Source organism: Acinonyx jubatus, chromosome B3 (genome assembly GCF_027475565.1).
Source record: "Acinonyx jubatus isolate Ajub_Pintada_27869175 chromosome B3, VMU_Ajub_asm_v1.0, whole genome shotgun sequence".
Classification (NCBI taxonomy): Eukaryota; Metazoa; Chordata; class Mammalia; order Carnivora; family Felidae; genus Acinonyx; species Acinonyx jubatus.
In genome coordinates this window covers 14,652,118-14,669,041 of record NC_069386.1, presented here as the reverse complement: position 1 = coordinate 14,669,041, position 16,924 = coordinate 14,652,118, and positions in this window count along the sequence as shown.

Below are 16,924 nucleotides of genomic sequence, written 5' to 3'. Positions count from 1 at the left end.
AATGCACCAGAATCACCTGCACTGAGTGTCCATTTTTCCAGCATCACCTGATCCTTAAAAGGTAAATGGTAGGCATACATAGATTTCCCTGAGTTAAATGCTCTAGCAAGTGTTTTTGCTTTCCACAACTTAAAAAATTTTCCATAACATTTTAATTCTACCATGGGCAAAAAGCTGTGCTGAGTACTCTGGGGACACAAAGAATTATTTAAAGAGGAAGATGTCCTAACCTTTGTGAGATATATATATATATATATATATATATATATATATATAAAATTTGTAATACAAAGGTGGCAAGTGTGGAGGTGTGATGTTCAGCTACAAAAGTGTAGTTATAATATATGATGAGTGGGATGCCTGGGTGCTCATTCGGTTGGGTATCTGACTTTGGCTTAGGTCCTGATCTCGTGGTTCCTGGGTCTGACCCCTGCATTTGGATCTGGGCTGACAGCTCAAGTCTGGAGCTTGCTTCAGATTCTGTATCTCCCTCTCTCTCTGCCCCTCCCCTGCTCATGCTCTGTCTCTCTCTCCCTCAAAAAAAATAAACATTAAAAATTTATAATATAGTGTGAGTATATACTTACTACATGAGACATCGAAGCAAACTTTATTCAGGAAATAACTTGTATCCCAAAATTGGGATCCCTTATTGTTTGACAAAATAAGGATTCAGAGTAAATTTTAGAAAACTCAAATCCAAAAGTAGCATAATAAAATAGGAATGTAGAAGGAGGGAATTAATAAGATAAAACCTAAAACTAATGAAATAGAAAACAAACATAAAAAGCGATAAGTAAAATCAAAATTAGTTTCTTTGAAAGATTGTTGAACTAGATACACCCTTGACAAGCTCAATAAAGAGAAAGCAAGATAAAGACAACATTATTAACGAATATAACCACAAAGATGGAGATAAGAAAACTTACTGGTAGATGTTATGTACAATTCTGTAGAAATAAATTTGGAAATCTAGAGGCAGTGGAAAATGCCCTGGTAAAAATAAAAATTCTTAAAGTAATTATTTTAAGAAACATGAATAGACCAATTATTGTAGAAGTGATTGGAAAGAAAAAGATCTATCACTAAAAAAGGCACCAGACCTAGACGGTTTTACAAGTGAATTCATTACATTATTTGTTTGTTTTTGTTTTGGTTTGTTTTTTTTAAACAGAGAGAGAGAGAGAGAGAGAGAGAGAGAGAGAGAGAATGAACGTGCAAGTGCAGGAAGGGCAGAGGGGGAGGAAGGGAGAGAATCTTAAGCAGGCTCCACACTCAGTGTGGAGCCCCATGTGGGATCTCATGACCATGAGATCATCACCTGAGCCAAAATCAAGAGCCAGACACTTAACCAACTGAACCACCCAGGCACCCCGCATTACAGTTTTGAAAATCGATTGCAGTGTTATATAAAATCTATTCGACCATAAAAAGGAAAGATACTAAAATAATTTTCTGAAGACAGATTCTTAGGACAGTACAGAATTTGAATACCAATTTATATAAAGAATTATGTACAGAATATTAGCAAATCAAATCCATCAGTGTGTCAAAAGCATATGACACCATTACCAGATAGAGTCTATTGTCAGAATATAAGCATGTATCTTAACTCTTCCAATTTTACATAAATTGTGGGAAGATTTCCAATCACTTGTAATGGATGTGATGGTGGCCCATGAATTGTTAATGTTTAATTCTTAAATTTTGATTCTTGAATAGTTTGGAGATTGTAGGAGTGAGGCTGGGAGGGAAGGGGGACTTTGGGGGGAAAGAGAAGGAGTCATTTGGCTTTAGGCAAATGCATTAGTTATTTGTGCTGATTTATTTAATTTTTAAGCGATGCCAGTTGAAGAGAGGAATCATAAATAAAGAATGACCCCTTAAGGAATACCTATCATGTTCTAAACCCTTGGCTAGGTTCTCTGCCTACAATGTCTTTTAATGGTTTAGTCAGGTCTGGGTTAATGTGCAAACAGAGCGCATACATGCACACTCACATCAATGGGATGCCTTCTAGAAACATTCTTTCATAAAGGAACAAGAACAACGTGTCATTTTTTAAAAAGTTAGTTAATAGAAGGGCTTGTACATAGAACATTATTATTGAAAGAGGCTGCAAAGAAACACTTCAAATACTTTACTGACAGATGCCATTCACGAAGCAAGAGAGATGATAATTTTAACTGACATGTAAGTTCATAGACCCTGGCAATTATTTAGAAGCTCATTAAAATGGATGGGGCGCCTGGGTGGCTCAGTCGGTTAAGCATCCGACTTCGGCTCAGGTCACGATCTCATGGTTTGTGGGTTTGAGCCCCGTGTCGGGCTCTGTGCTGGCGGCTCGGAGCCTGGAGCCTGCTTCGGATTCTGTGTCTCCCTCCCTATCTGCCCCTCCCTTGCTCATGCTCTGTCTCTGTCTCTCTCTCTCTCAAAAACAAATAAATTAAAAAAAGCAAGAAACTCATTAAAATGGCTTTGCTGGTTGTAACCATGGGGACACTAAGGCTCACGCTGCAAAGACTTCTTGGCTCACCCCGGTGTGCTTAGGCTGCCTTAACAGGGTAAGTGTCCTCTTACCCTGTGGTAAGTGTACCACCTCTGAATGGAGAATTTTTTACTCCCACAATCCCAGGGCTGAAGCTTTTCTTTTCTATCTAGCACAGCTGTCTCTGGAGACACTTGGGATCCTGGGGAGGTTGGTGGGTCCCAAGAGAAAGGAGGAAATCTCAGGGCGGGTTTTTGTCACGAAGCAGTCTCCCAATTGTCCCTTTGAGAATGCTCTCGGCTTCATTGGTCTCTGGCATTGCCTGGGGGATGATTTTGAGGTTTACCTCGAGAAAGGAGATTCTCCGCTACGGTTGTCTGCCCCGAAAACCTGGTGCCTTCCTATGGGGAAAGGATCACTCTTTCTCACGGTGCACAAGGGCAACAGAGCAGAGCTCTGGCTAAAAGATATGGCCAAGAGAATTTAAACAAAGCAAACTGTGGACACCTCAGACATGAGACTCGGTAACGTACCCAGTTGGAATGATAGCTATTAGGTCAGTGGCTGTATGTCTATCCTATAAACAAGGATTATAAAATTTCAACAGGGCTTTGCCTCCCAACAATTATGTCAGCAGCCAATGATGATCACGAGACAGCTACCCTGTCTTTCTGCTTCATCACTTAAAGTGACAGCATCCAGCTTTCCTCTCCACATCTATCATACAGACACATTGATTTCCTTTCTGGGGAAACACATATTTCTTTTCTCCTGCTAAAAAGATAAATCTGACAGATTTTAATCAAATGTAGTTGTTCACAACTACAGGAATTCGTTCAGTGCCACATATGAAAACAAAAATACACTCACAGCGAAAGAAGGAGTTTTGGGCCAAGTTGATTCGAAGAACACACTTGTATTAAAACGTGCACACACACACACACACACACACACACACACACGGCAGTGAAGCCTAGGAGTTAGTTAATATTTTTCAAGATGGTATGTCATTTGTCGTGACATCAGTAATTGCTGGTCTCCATTCACATTTCCATTGAAACTATGCTGTCCACATTCTCTGTTTAAACTCCAAGATGCTGGAGTACTGGGTTTGGTCTTTAGAATGAAGTCTTTCCCAGGATGGAAGTTGTCTTTCAGATCATAGCGGTATGGTCTAGAAAGATGGAGAATCTGCGTGTCTCTTATTCAACAGGCTCTCATCAACAATGAGTATTGTTGAGCCGGTATTTGGCTATGAGTTGGGTAACTATGCTGTGAACTATTTCTACTATTTCATAATGTGTTTCATATGTATTGATCCTGAGTAGCTTCTGTTATTCTTTTCAGTGTGTCTAAGGAGCGCCAAGATGCCAAATATGTTTTTTCTCTTCTGTGTCAGACATTTAATAAGCTGATTTTTTTTCTTAACTTTTTTTTCATATAAAGAACTCTGTGGGAGAGACTCTTAAAATCAACAAAGCTTGATGTTGTTTTACATATCATTCATTGAGTGATTCACTTCTTCTCTATAGGTTGTACACAAATGGATTTTTTCCAGACTTTTCTGAGGTTCATTCATTTTTGAGAGAGAGAGAGAGACACACACACACACACACACACACACACACACACAGAGTGTGAGCGGGGGAGGGTTAGAGAGAGAGGGAGACACAGAATCTGAGGCGGGCTCCGGGCTCTGAGCTGTCAGCACAGAGCCTGATGCGGGGCTTGAACCCACTAACCGTGAGATCATGACCTGAGCCGAAGTCGGACACCTAACTGAGCTGCCAGGTGCCCCAATACACAAACTGATTTTAAATGGCACTTTTCTAAATATGTGAATCTTTGGCATATGTTGTCTTTTCTTCTCAGTAGAGACATGCCCGAGGATGGAGAGATTGGCTGTCTCTTGTTCACACCTAGTGGCAATTCCCTGCCCAGAGATCTTGGAAGAATATATCTTATTTCAGCTAATTTTGAGAAGTGAAGAAAAAGAATCCGCATCATGAATGGAAATGTACAGATACAGTTTTCATTTACCATCGATCCAATTCTGCCTTACAGAGTCCACTGTCTCAGTAAAGTTTTTTTTGCCCCATCCTCATAATTTTGAATATTATATTAAGATACATGGCTCAAGAGTAATTGTCTTTCAAAAGTAAAATATTGAAAGGACAGTTATTTTAATAATCCTACATATCATCATAATGTGAGTATATGTATATATGTGTGTGTGTGTGTGTATTTATACGTGTATATATATGTGTGTGTGTGTGTATTTCACTGGGCAAAAATAGAGAACCTTATCTCTTCTAAATGTGAGCTTTAAAAACTTCCCTTAAGTGTGCTTCCATTGTCATTTCTAAGTTTGTGAAAATAACAAAACATCATTATTTATATGATAATGTTCCCTCTACATGAATTGCCCACAGTGCATTTTTGGGCTAACTTTGACAACCTCTTTGGTTTAAGAATGAGCTCACAACTCTGATATTTGTGATGTGCCATCTATCTATCTATCTATCTATAGATATATATATATATCTATAGATATAGATATTTTTTTTTCTGAAAAGCATAGGGTGATCTGGGAAAAAGGGAAGAGTGGCTAAATCAGAAATTACCTTGCAAGAATAATATTAGAAGAGCTTGGCATTTAAATTGTAAGAGGGATAAATTAACTTCTTCAAGTAAAAAGTAAGAAAAGGAAGGCAGTAAAAGTGGGTGAACTCATTCACTTGGAACTCATGGTGTCCTCGTTAAGCCTCAGCCAAGAAATTGGCGGTTAAAGATTTGTCCCAATTTTCATCTGATGCTGGTGTCATTTGAAAGTTTCATCCAAAGTGAAAGGCCATCCTGACGTAGGAAGTAGGTGATTGTTCTCCTGAAAGAATATTTGTGATGCCCCGCACCACAGCCACTAGAAGGTACGAAGGCAAGCACAAAACATTACCTAGATCATGATTTATACATGCTGAACACACAGTAAACTCGCCACCCTCTTTGCCCCTATAGAAAATGCCACCGCCTAGCCAAAGCTCCAGCACAGTGTTTTGAAGCAACATTTCTCAAAGTTTGTTCTTATTTACAAAGGGAGCAATTCATTTTGTAGGACATTTCAAACTGGCAAATGGCCAACAACAATTTTGACCAAAGCTGGGTGCAAAAGGTACCGCGAAACCCAAAGCGGGAAGAGTATTTAGGAAAGATGAAAACAAAAGGGAAGATTATTCATCCTTCCATATGGCTTCTCAGAGCCATTCACAATTATGTATCGTTTATGGTAGTTTCTATAAAATGTTTCTTTCCATTGAGAAGGCAGAAGGCTGGCTAAGTTTTGTGAACGCATCACAAAAGAAAGAGAAGAAATTCAGAATGACAATGGAATTTAGCTGATTGTTTGAGGATCTGTGCGTGATAATGACACTGTTAACCGGGAGAATGGAGACTGTGATCTCATTTGTTTTGCCAGAAAGGGATTTTGGGAACTTAACCAAAAATTAAAGTCTCTAGCGGGATGCACATAAACAACAGTTCTACCACAATTATGCATCTGATTGAAAAGGTAGAGTATATCAGAAGTCTCAGAGCCGATGGTTGGCTTCGTAGCTTGCGTGAACGGAAATACACTCACTTCAAGGGACAGGAGGGGGTGCCTCTTGACTTTTAATTTTGGTTCAGGTCATGAGATCAAGCCCCACATCAGGCTCTGCACTGACAACGTGGGGTCGGCTTGGGATTCTCTTTCTCCCTGTCTTTCCGCCTCTCCCCTGCTCTCGAAATAAATAAATAAATAAACTTAAAAAAGAGAGAGAGGAGATAGTGCGGGGCTTTCTCAATATGTATTTAGATAAGTTCTTACTAGACCCAATTAGACCCATATTGCCATGTCACCAATTCACGTCCTTGGCCCCTTATAATTGAACTGTAATATCTAGAGACATTTGGGGGCTAAGTGGGATTCCTGGAGCTTTCATACTTCATTCCCTAGCTGCCAGATGAAGACTTTTTTTTTTACACAATTCCAGTCAAATTGCAAGGCATTTTACTCGTCAAATTATTCACAGATCTTCATACACAGCTCCGCCCCCCAACACACAACTACTTGGCAAATTCCAATCTGTGTCTCCTTTTTTTTTTTCTTTTTAAAGTAATCTCTACCCTCACCGTGGGACTCGAACTCATGACCCTGAGATCAAGAGTAGCATGCTCTGCTGACTGAGCCAGCCAGGTGCCCTCTTCCAATCTTGTGTCTTAAGGATGAATTTTTCATAACCTCTTTACTTGCGCCGACGTTCCATTTGTGTTGGGAATAATTCTTGGAGCCCTTTCGAAATCCTTAAAACGGGGCGGTCAAAGCGTGGCAAGGCCGTACGAACCTTGGACGTGAAAAGACCCTAGACTGAGTTTCAGTGTGGCCAGACTAGGTGTTGGATCTCCGACACGTCAGTGACACTTGTCAGCCTCAACTTTCCCCTACGGAAGATGAGAACGACAGTTCCTACCTCATGGAAATTGCGTGTGCTAACGTAGCTGACGTATTGAAGACATTAAGGTAGAACTTGCTGGATCACAGCTCATGGGGGACAGAAGTAGAAAGTGGGAGAGAAGGCCTGGTGGCTTTGCGACCCCTCTCTATCATCGCCACCCTGTCCCTTCTGCCCGTTTTTATCAACAGTGCTGTAAACATGGGCATCAGACGGATTCTCGCGTGTTCTCCTTGTTTCTGCCTGACACACTCCCCGTGCATCTTGTCAGAGACCACTCTAAATCTGGAACCTCAGAACCTGAAGAAATGAAGTCTTCTCTCAAAAAGTGCGGCTTCAACAGAGGAAGTCGCTCTTGGCGTTCCGTTTGGTGAAGTGCCATCCTGATGCAATGCACGACACTCTGGAGGCTGCACGTAGCGGATCCCGCCTCCGAAGGGCCCAGCCCGCCCCGGGATTAGTCACTTGGCTATCTCGCCGGCCAGCTAGTAATTCAGAGATAATCATGTTACCCAAGATGCCATTTAATCTGTATTTGGCATATCTCGAGTTTTCATCTTCATTAATAGAGCCATCAAAGTTTTCATTGGGCCTGACTGGTATTGGGAGCACTAGTGATTCACCCGGGGGGGGGGGGGTGGGCGGGGAGTTGCAGTTTGCATGGAGAAACTCTGCTTGCCAGATGGCTGCTGTTAATCTGCTCGCATCAGGAGTGTGTGTGTGTGTGTGTGTGTGCGCGCGCGCGCGCGTGCGTGGAGGGGGAGGCTAAGCTCTCCTGGTCCCCAGCCAGTAGGACTGTCCCTCACCTCTGATTACACATCGCTGCCGGCCAAGCCTAGGAAACCTGGTCCCTTGTGGCAGGGTGGGCTCGCCACTCCTTGCTGGCTTGAAGGGAGCTTGAGGGAGTGGGTGCCGGACAGAGGGAAGGCCTTGCTGCCTCCATCCTAGGCCATCCAATCAAACGATTCCTGTGGAAGGCAGTATAGTACAATGGAAGGGTGCTAACCTGGGAGTCAGAGAAACTTGGCTTTAAACCCTGACTCTGTACTTAACTGGCGACGTGAAGTTGCACACATCGCGTAACCTCTTGGAGCCTCAGACTCTCCCCTTTACATGATATGAACCTGATGGCATCACCCTGGTAGGTTTCCCACAAAGGAGTCAGAACCAGGGAGCTGGATGGAGACCCATCCTTTAGTCCCATGACCTGACTGTCCCACGTCTGAGTGTAGAGCCCGGGGAAGCTCTGATCAGGTCCCCGTGGGGAGGCTGGATGAAGAGGCTCATCGCAGTGTTGTTTGTGGTAATGAGGGTGATGGAATCTCAGGGCTCATCAGGGAGCAGGACAGATAATGGGATGCCAAGGAGGCTTCTCGCGCAACACCATGGAGCCGTGTGAAGTGATAGAGGTGAATCTTAAAGACTGTGCTGGGAAAGAGAGAAAGAAGGAAAGAAGGAGGAAGGGAAGAAAGAAAAAAAGGAAGGAAGAAAGAAAGAGGAAAAAAAGAAAGAGAAAGAAAGAAGGACAGAAAGAAAGAGAAAGAAAGAAAGAAAGAGAGAGAGAAAGAAAGGAAAAGAGAGAGTGGGGGAGGGAAGGGAGGGAGAAAGGAAGGAAGGAAGACACAAAGTCTGTGGACATCGTTTGTATCAACTGAAAACACGCTCAGACAGAACAAGAGAATACTACGCGTCTTACGAAGACACATACATATTCCAGGATATCGTCAAAGCTGATACTAGCTTTTATGGAACGGGGGACGGCAAAATGGCAGGGGGAAAGGGATACACACACGTGCAGTGATAATGAGTTGAGGAGTATGACTTAACGTTCTGCCCCTGGGTCTGAAAGAAAAAGAAAAGGTGACGGAAAAGTTACGGGAAGGGAGAGGGTTTAAGAAGAGTGGTGCTTTGGGGGCTTCAGGGCGTGAGGACAGGCACCTGTCTGGCTGTGGAAGGCTCTCCATGAGGGTCTCTTTCTCTCTCTGCCGAGGGTGGGGTTCAGGAGGCTTAGGAAACACGTGATGGGAGAATGCAGCCGAAGGGCCTGAGATACTCATTTGCTCTTCTCTGAATTCTCAATCTCCACAGACCCTGAACTGCCCGAAGGTGGTTCTCTAATTTTTCCAGAATTCTCATTACAGACTCAATTTCTGTGGCTCGGTCACCGTAGAGTTTTACGAAGGTGTGGTGCTCATTCTTGTAAAACCAGGTGAGAATTTCCTGGATCCCCAACCCGCAGCCCCTGCGTAGAAGCGTCCTGTTCTAATCAACGAGACCTTTGTGTGCAATGGGGCCGAAGGATGTGACTGTGGGAGAGAGAACCACAGGAAACTCCCATCGTTTCTCTAGGGTCTGAAAAAAAAAAATCGTAAGTGTGTAACAGGGCACCCTGGGTAGCCTCCTTTTGTTAATTTATGAATTGGAAGACAAAGGTGGATTTATTGGAAGAGGGTAATTAAGTGTCACTATGGTACGGATCATAATTATGACCAATATAATAAAGCAGAGGGAGAAACAATTTCCCTCCTGAATGGCATCACCCGTAGTAAGCCTTGCCGTCCTCAAAGCTCTGTGTTCATTTCCTTTAAATATAACAAATAAGGCAGGCATAAAATAACGTGATCTGTAAAGGAAGGAGGGGTGATCTGTAATCCACTTCCTGCCTTAGAAGCGAAAGTTTTGAGATAAGATTGAAGATAAAACCCAGCAAGATACCTCTGGGCGGAGAGGCCTCTCTTGTGTCAAACTTCTGGATATGACCAGCATCTCCTGCTTTCTCCTCTTTTCTTCCCTTCCTCCCCGGCCCCCTTCTCTGTTAGCCAGTCGGATTCTTATCCCTCTGAAGGTGATGATTTGTTCGAGAAGGGGTGTATGATCCAGGCTAAGCCAGTTCAAGGCTTCCCTGGGACTTCGGCTGGTGACAGAAAGGAGCAAGGGCTCTCCTATCTGGAACAGCCATAGGTAATCCCGTAACCGCTGGCAAAGAGAGCCTGGCTGAGAAGGAAGCCAGTGAAAACGACAGGGCAGAGCTGGGCAGCCTCCAGAGTGGGATGAATCTAAGACATCTCACCCGAGTGCCTGCACTCAGCCATGCTGGAACCCCGAGTTCTCTAGACCCTTCGCTTATGTCAACTAATCAGCTCCTCCTTTAGCTTTGAGCTGGTTGAGTTTTCATTTGCACACCCAGGATTTTTGAGCTGTGCCAAGAAAGTAAGGTAAATACTGCCTCACCGGGGAGCGTGTGCTCATTTAGCAAACATTGAGCGGATGCTTGCTCTGTGCCAGAGAGACCCTTTGCATAGCAAAATCGCATCTTATACACGTCGTTTTTCGCATGACAGGAACACAACTGTCATGTGTGAATTCAACTCTGTGTGAATTCAACTTTGTGTGTGTGTGTGTGGGGGGGTGTAGTTGTATGTGTATCCCTTTTCTTCAATGACTACACAGTAATATGACCATCTGTTGGGTTACCTGGGGCACACCACACGGTGGCCCAATTCATGAATTCTCTGCCAACGCCTCGATTGGCATGAGGGCACCAAGAACTACTTTCGTGCTCGTAGGCCGATGAGCTGTGTGACCTTGGGCAATTTGCTTAACTTCTCTGAGTTCTCCGTGTTTCTCTGTAGAGTGGAGAGAATAATATTCTGTATATCAACTGACGGTTGTTAGCAGCAAACAAACAACTTCGTGTAGAGTGCTTAGCATAGTGGCTGGCACAGAATGAAATCACTCAGGGGGTGCCCGGGTGGCTCAGTTGGCTAAGCGTCTGACTCGATTTCGGCTCAGGTCGTGATCTCACAGTCGTGAGATCGAGCCCCACGTAGGGCTCGGGCTCTGAGCGGGCTGTGGCGTCCTCTTAAGGTTCTCCCTCTCCCTCTTCCTCAGTCCCTCTTGCACTCACGCTCTCACTTGCCTCTGTCTCTCTCAAAAAAAGAGAATCATTCAGTAAATGATAGCCATTGTTAATGTTCTCATTACCACAGTCCTCATCACCTTCATCATGGTAAAGGAAGCTGGGACGGAAGTCTGAATACTTTGCACGCATACGGGGCTTTGGCGACCATTCACAAAGTACCGTCTCATCCGATTTGATACAGTGAGCCCACCGCCACGCAATATCCATTTCACATGCTGGCTTCTCGCGAGTTGACAAGAGCGATTTTTTTCGAAGGTTTCCATGACCTTTGGCAAGATCCGCTGAGTCTACTATCAAATATAAGGGGCTGAGAAATGCATTCGTTTGGGCAAAAACTTAAAAAAAAAGAAAGAAAGAAAGAAAGAAAACATTTCTAGGACAAATGTGGCCCGGCACTAAGTATCTTGAATCAAGGCTGGAGTTTAACTGCTTAATAAAACTTCGGTTGCAATTGTTACACTTGTGAAGACTTGGTCGGGGGAGACAAAGTGGTTTTTTGACAAGAACGGCTTTTTCTTTCCCCTAATACATCACTGCTATCAAACAGGAAAGTTTGAAGCCAACTCTTTTTTAACTTCTTTGCTCACTGGTCATTTAAAATAGTCTTAAAGTTTGGACCTGGTGAAAGACTGTGTGTGTTTCATGTTACCAACATGAGCAGATTGTTGAATTTGACGCATTTAAATGTTTTCTTTGTGGCATGTTTTTCACAAAGGCACGCTTTCAAAATGCTGAAATACGGACCCGTTGTCAGATCGCTCGGTTCTTTGCACAGGAAGATGCTTTTGGATTAACAACTGGGCAAAAATCCTTAATTGTGTGGTCGAAGGGAATGCCGCGCTTTTGATCCCACGCACCTTTCTAGAATAAGAAAAAGCCTTGATTTACTAATTGAGCAAAACTTGCTCACAATTCTATTTTTGTTTGTCTGTTTGTTCTTGTTTTGGATCAGGGTGTTGTTTTATCCAGTTCAGGGAAGACACGGCTTCTTCATTAACTGCTAAGGTGATGGTGATGCTGCGGAAAGAAGTCATACAGGTTTACAGGTACAAAATCTAATGATCTCTTGCCTCCAAAACCAAGAACAAACCAACAGGCATATAAGGCAAAACTGTCTTGAGTATTTCGATTATTTCCTCTTGCTCAGAGCTCCTGCCAGAAGCTGGAAGAAAGACTGAATTCAGACTTTTTCTCCTCTGTTTGGGTTGCCCCGTTACCGGGTGACTTCTGATGTTGCAACACGAGTGTTTTTCATTCTATACCATCGATTGCTGATTGATTCCGCACCCGGATTCTCCGAGTAGTTTACCGAGAGCAATCACTTCTGCATCCTTCATTGTGCATCACAAGGTGCATGCCGAATTGTAGACTTCCGTATTAACACCCATGATTAAGGACAGCAATCGTTAAATGAAGATGAGTCACAATATTTAGGTTTTATGAATTCTTGATGCGTTTTGAAAGACAGGGAGCGGGGTTCTCCTAATGCTTGAGCAATGGCTCAGTTGTAAATTAGGCATCCTTAGAAGCTATACGAAGATAATGTTGCAGAAGTTTTTGGTAATATGCGGAAGCGGTATGTTAGCGTCGGTGGACAGCCTGTCCCAGAGAAAGGAGCCACAGGGACAGGCTACCCCCATACAGCTTCACATGGTCAACGAGCGTTTTAGGTAACTTACTGCCAAGAGTTCCGTCAGCGATTCTCAAATTTTACATTTAAACTTAGCAAACATTACTCCTATGTTTCACAGGTGGGTCATATGTGGTCAGCTGGATATTCCATACGCATGGGAACCTGGGGGGGGGGGTGCCTGGGTGGCTCAGTCGGTTAAGCGTCGCGCTCTTGACTGCGGCTTAGGGGATGATGTCCCCATCATGGCATCGAGCCTCGTGTCGAGCTCCTCGCTGAGCATGGAGCCTGCTTGGGGTTCTCTCTCTCTCTCTCTCTCTCTCTCCCTCTCTCTCTCTCTCTCCCTCTTTCTCTCTCTCTCCCAAAATAAATACATGAACGTTACAAAGAAACTCAAAGGGAACCTGGATATTTGTGGGTCTCCCTTAGCTGTGGGCATGCATAAGGTCGAATTAGCCTGACTTAGCTCTTGAGAGCCTCTCTTGGACCACAGGACCTGCAGTGCCTGCCTGGTCCCTTCCATCACTCCATCTGGGCTCCACTGGGCTTGGCAGTTCTCTTCTGCAGCTCAGCACGGAGCATCAGAGTGGCTGTGAGTGGAGTGTGTGTGGGGCGGGGAGGTCCTTCTGTCTGTGTGTCCCACTTTATCACTTCAGCCCGCAGGCAGTGGCAGTTTGGACCGGAGTCTCCCTGTGGCTTCCATCCAAATCGACCCTGCCTCTTCCTGCAGTGTCCCTCTCATGCGTCAGACTGAGTTTCCAGCCCTGGGAAAACAGCACCCTTCTCCACGTACCTGGCTCTTCCTGCCTTCACGAACGCCTGTTTTCCAAAATTTTTCTCCGTTAGTCCAACCCCCCAACAACATGGGACTCATGCACTCATTGAAATAAATGGGATACCAAGACAGGGGGTCTGTGGCCCCCCCACGTCTCAGCACAGACCATGCTGCTGTTAGTATACTTTATTTTTAATGGATCGTTTTGGAAGATGGCCTGAGTATAGTGGCAACTTGGGCTCGAAGGATAAGCAGACCCGGGCAGTTCATAAAAAGCTTCTTTTGTGATTTTGTGGCTATGACTGTAGTCGATGCTAAAGAAACTTACTTTTAGTAGATACAGAAAGTGAACGGGAATTTAAAGAAATCTGTGAAAGATCAACATAAGACGCTTGCCGTGATGGTTTCGCGGGCTGGTTCAGATATCAAAGCGACTGAGTGCTCAGGAATCAGTGACTTCTGCACGATATTTGCATAGAGAGAACTTTGAAAAGGTTACAGTTCTTTTCTCCTTTCATATTTACTCTGTGCTAAGGTTAGAGGATCTCGCTGGCAATGCTGCTAATGCTATTTTTGCAAACTCCAACTCAGTGTTTAAATGTAGCAGGATGGAAATTTCGAGCTACCGCAATAATAAATATATCTGACATCCTTGTAACTTCCAAGTTGTACTACGCCTGAGAGTCGCGAAGGCTGGTTTTTTGCCTTGAACTCTGAAGTAAGAAAGAAACTTTTGTTTATAAATTTCAGAGATTTTTGTCTTTGCACTTACCGCGAAGTCAGATGTAAATATAATCCACTTTAAGCACTTTGGGCAAAATGCCAAATATGCCTGTTTTTTGATAAGGGGGAAGAAAAAAAATCCCAACTTTGTGTCAACACAAATCCTTTACACCGCGTTGCGGTGCGTGACTTCTGTCGGTCAAGCTGGGATCTGGGACATCTTTCTGATCCATTTTAGTTATGCCTGATTCTAAATTGAGTTATACAGAATTGAACTTAACAGGACCCGGTTTCCATATTCTTTATTCCTCCCTTCTAAAGATGGAAAATTTTATATGCCGATTTCAGTGAAATGATCTAAGGGTGTTGAGAATCAAAGATGGTATCAGTTGTGCTTCGGCGTGGCCTATATTGGACTCCTTTGCAGAGATATTCGGTAGCAGAACGATGTTGTGTCTATGCGTGCGTATTTTTTCAACTGCCCATGCTTAGCTGTGTAAACTAGACTGCGAGTGCCCGAAGGGCAGGGTTGTGTGGGGGTGTTCATTTTGTTAGCCCTGTGACACCTGGTGGAAGGCTTTTGAGAAAAAAAAAAGCCAGTTTATGATCATGTAGTCTTTATATTCCCGAAGATGTCTGTCTGTGACTTTTCTTACAACCATGTGGCGGTCAAGAGTTAGACGCTCAACCAACTGAGCCTTACAATCCTTATTTCTTTTTTTTTTTTAAATTTAACTTATTTTTGAGAGAAAGAGAGAGAGAAAGCATGAGTGAGGGAGGGGCAAGGAGAGAAGGAGAGAATCCCAAGCAGGCCCCACACTGTCAGCGCAGAGCCCCTCGCTGGGCTCGAACTCACAAGCCATGAGATTATGACCTGCGCCGAAATCAAGAGTTGGATGCGTAACCAACTGAGCCACCCAGGTGCCCCACAGTCATTATTTCCCAGATGATAAACTTGAGCTTCAGAGAGAACAATTTGTGATTCCCTCGATGTATTTTACTCCACTTTTCTTGAGCCATTTTACAGTGAGTGGAAGGAGCAGCACTAGACAAGGGTGATGGGGAGAGGGCTGCTGGGAAATGGTATGTCTGAATTCCTGTGTCAGGTTGGTGACAGTTGATAGAAGCCTTCCTACAGACCACAGGACTTCTCCATCGCTGCGGGCACCTCCCGTCCTGGACTGGAGGGAGCATCAAACCATATTCTCAACAGCCGCGAGCAAACCTCGGCATGGTTGGCGGTGAGGTTTTTAAATGGAGGTTAGTGGAAATCCATCTCTGGCCTGAAAGTGGTCTCCAAGGTGCCTGCAGTGTGTTTTTCCTTAAGCTGCAGGGTCAGTCTTGGAGTTGCTGGACCGTCTTCACCTCATTTTTACTTGGTCTTGCTCATTGTAGACCGAGTTATCACTCAGATAGACAGGAGGTCGTACCGGGAATGGGTCGACAGCGAAAACAGGACCGGTTGGGCACGTGCTACCTTGTATCTTTGGGTTACAACTATTTATAAAACAAAATAGGAAAACTAGAACTCTCAGAGTTCCAGTGAGAGACTTAACGTTTAGGTAAGTCTCGCACGGAATTCTGGGTTGGACAGTGTAACAGTTTGGCTTGCCCCGTGGCAGTGTGCTATGGGCTAATACATTTCCATCCAATTCAACAAATGGTTTAATGAGCACCCGTTACAACAACATGTCAGGCGGCTGTGGGACAAGGTGGGAAGTGACAGGTACACTGTCCTTGTCTTCATGGAACGTATAAGTTTAGTGGGGATAGACGAGAAGAAGGGAATGAAGGTTGGGTTCATGTGATGAAAGAACAGCCCCATGAAATGGGGTTATCTTTTTCAGAGAGGTGGGTGTGCTGGAATTTTCTGCTTATTGCAGAGTTTAGATTGCCTGAACTTTTTTTTTGTTTATTTATTTATCTTGAGAGAGAGAGAGAGAGAGGGAGAGGGAGAACAGGGAGGGACAGAGGGAGGGAGACAGAGAATCCCAAGCAGACTCCACACTGTCAGCACAGAGCCTGATGTAGGGGCTCAATCCCAGAAACCCTGAATGATGAGATCATGACCTGAGCCAAAATCAAGAGTCAGATGCTCAACCAATGGAGCCACCCAGGCGCCCCTAGATGGACTGAACTTCTTAATGCCCTCACAGGTAGGCTCTGGTCTTAGTAGCTATAAAATCTTGTGAAAGTTTCCTGACCTCTTTGGAGCACAGTTTTGTCATTTGTGAAACATAGGGGTTAACGGGATGATTTTGTGACTACACGCATCATTGTGCACATTGCATAAGGTAGAGAAATGTGAAATGTCAAATCCCTGTGCTGCACACCTGAAATGAAGATAGCATTGTATGTCAACTATGCTTCGATTGAAACAAACAAACAAACAAACAAAGTCTTTTCAGTGAAGCGTTGAAGGCTCTTGCTCTAAAGTCAGGAACAAGACAAGGGTGTCTACTCTCACTACTCTTACTTAACACAGTTCTGGAAGTCCTAGCCAGAGCAATTAGGTTGAAAAAGAAGAGAGGAGAGGGGAGGGGAGGGGAGAGGAGGGAAGGGTCGGGAGGGGAGGGGAGGGGGGCGGGAAGGGGACGGGAGAGGAGGGGAGGAGAGGGGAGAAGAGGGGAGGGGAGGAGATGAGAGGAGAGGAGAGGGGAGTAGAGAGGAGGGGGGGGGAGGAGAGGAGAAGAGAGGGGAGGGGAGGGAAGGGGACGGGAGGGGAGGGGAGGAGAGGGGAGGAGAGGGGAGGAGAGGGGAGGGGAATAGAGGGGAGGGGAGGGGAGGAGAGGGGAGGAGATGAGAGGAGAGGAGAGGGGAATAGAGGGGAGGGGAGGGGAGGGGAGGAGAGGAGAGGAGAGGAGAGAAGAGGAGAGGGGAGGGGAGGGGAGGAGAGGAG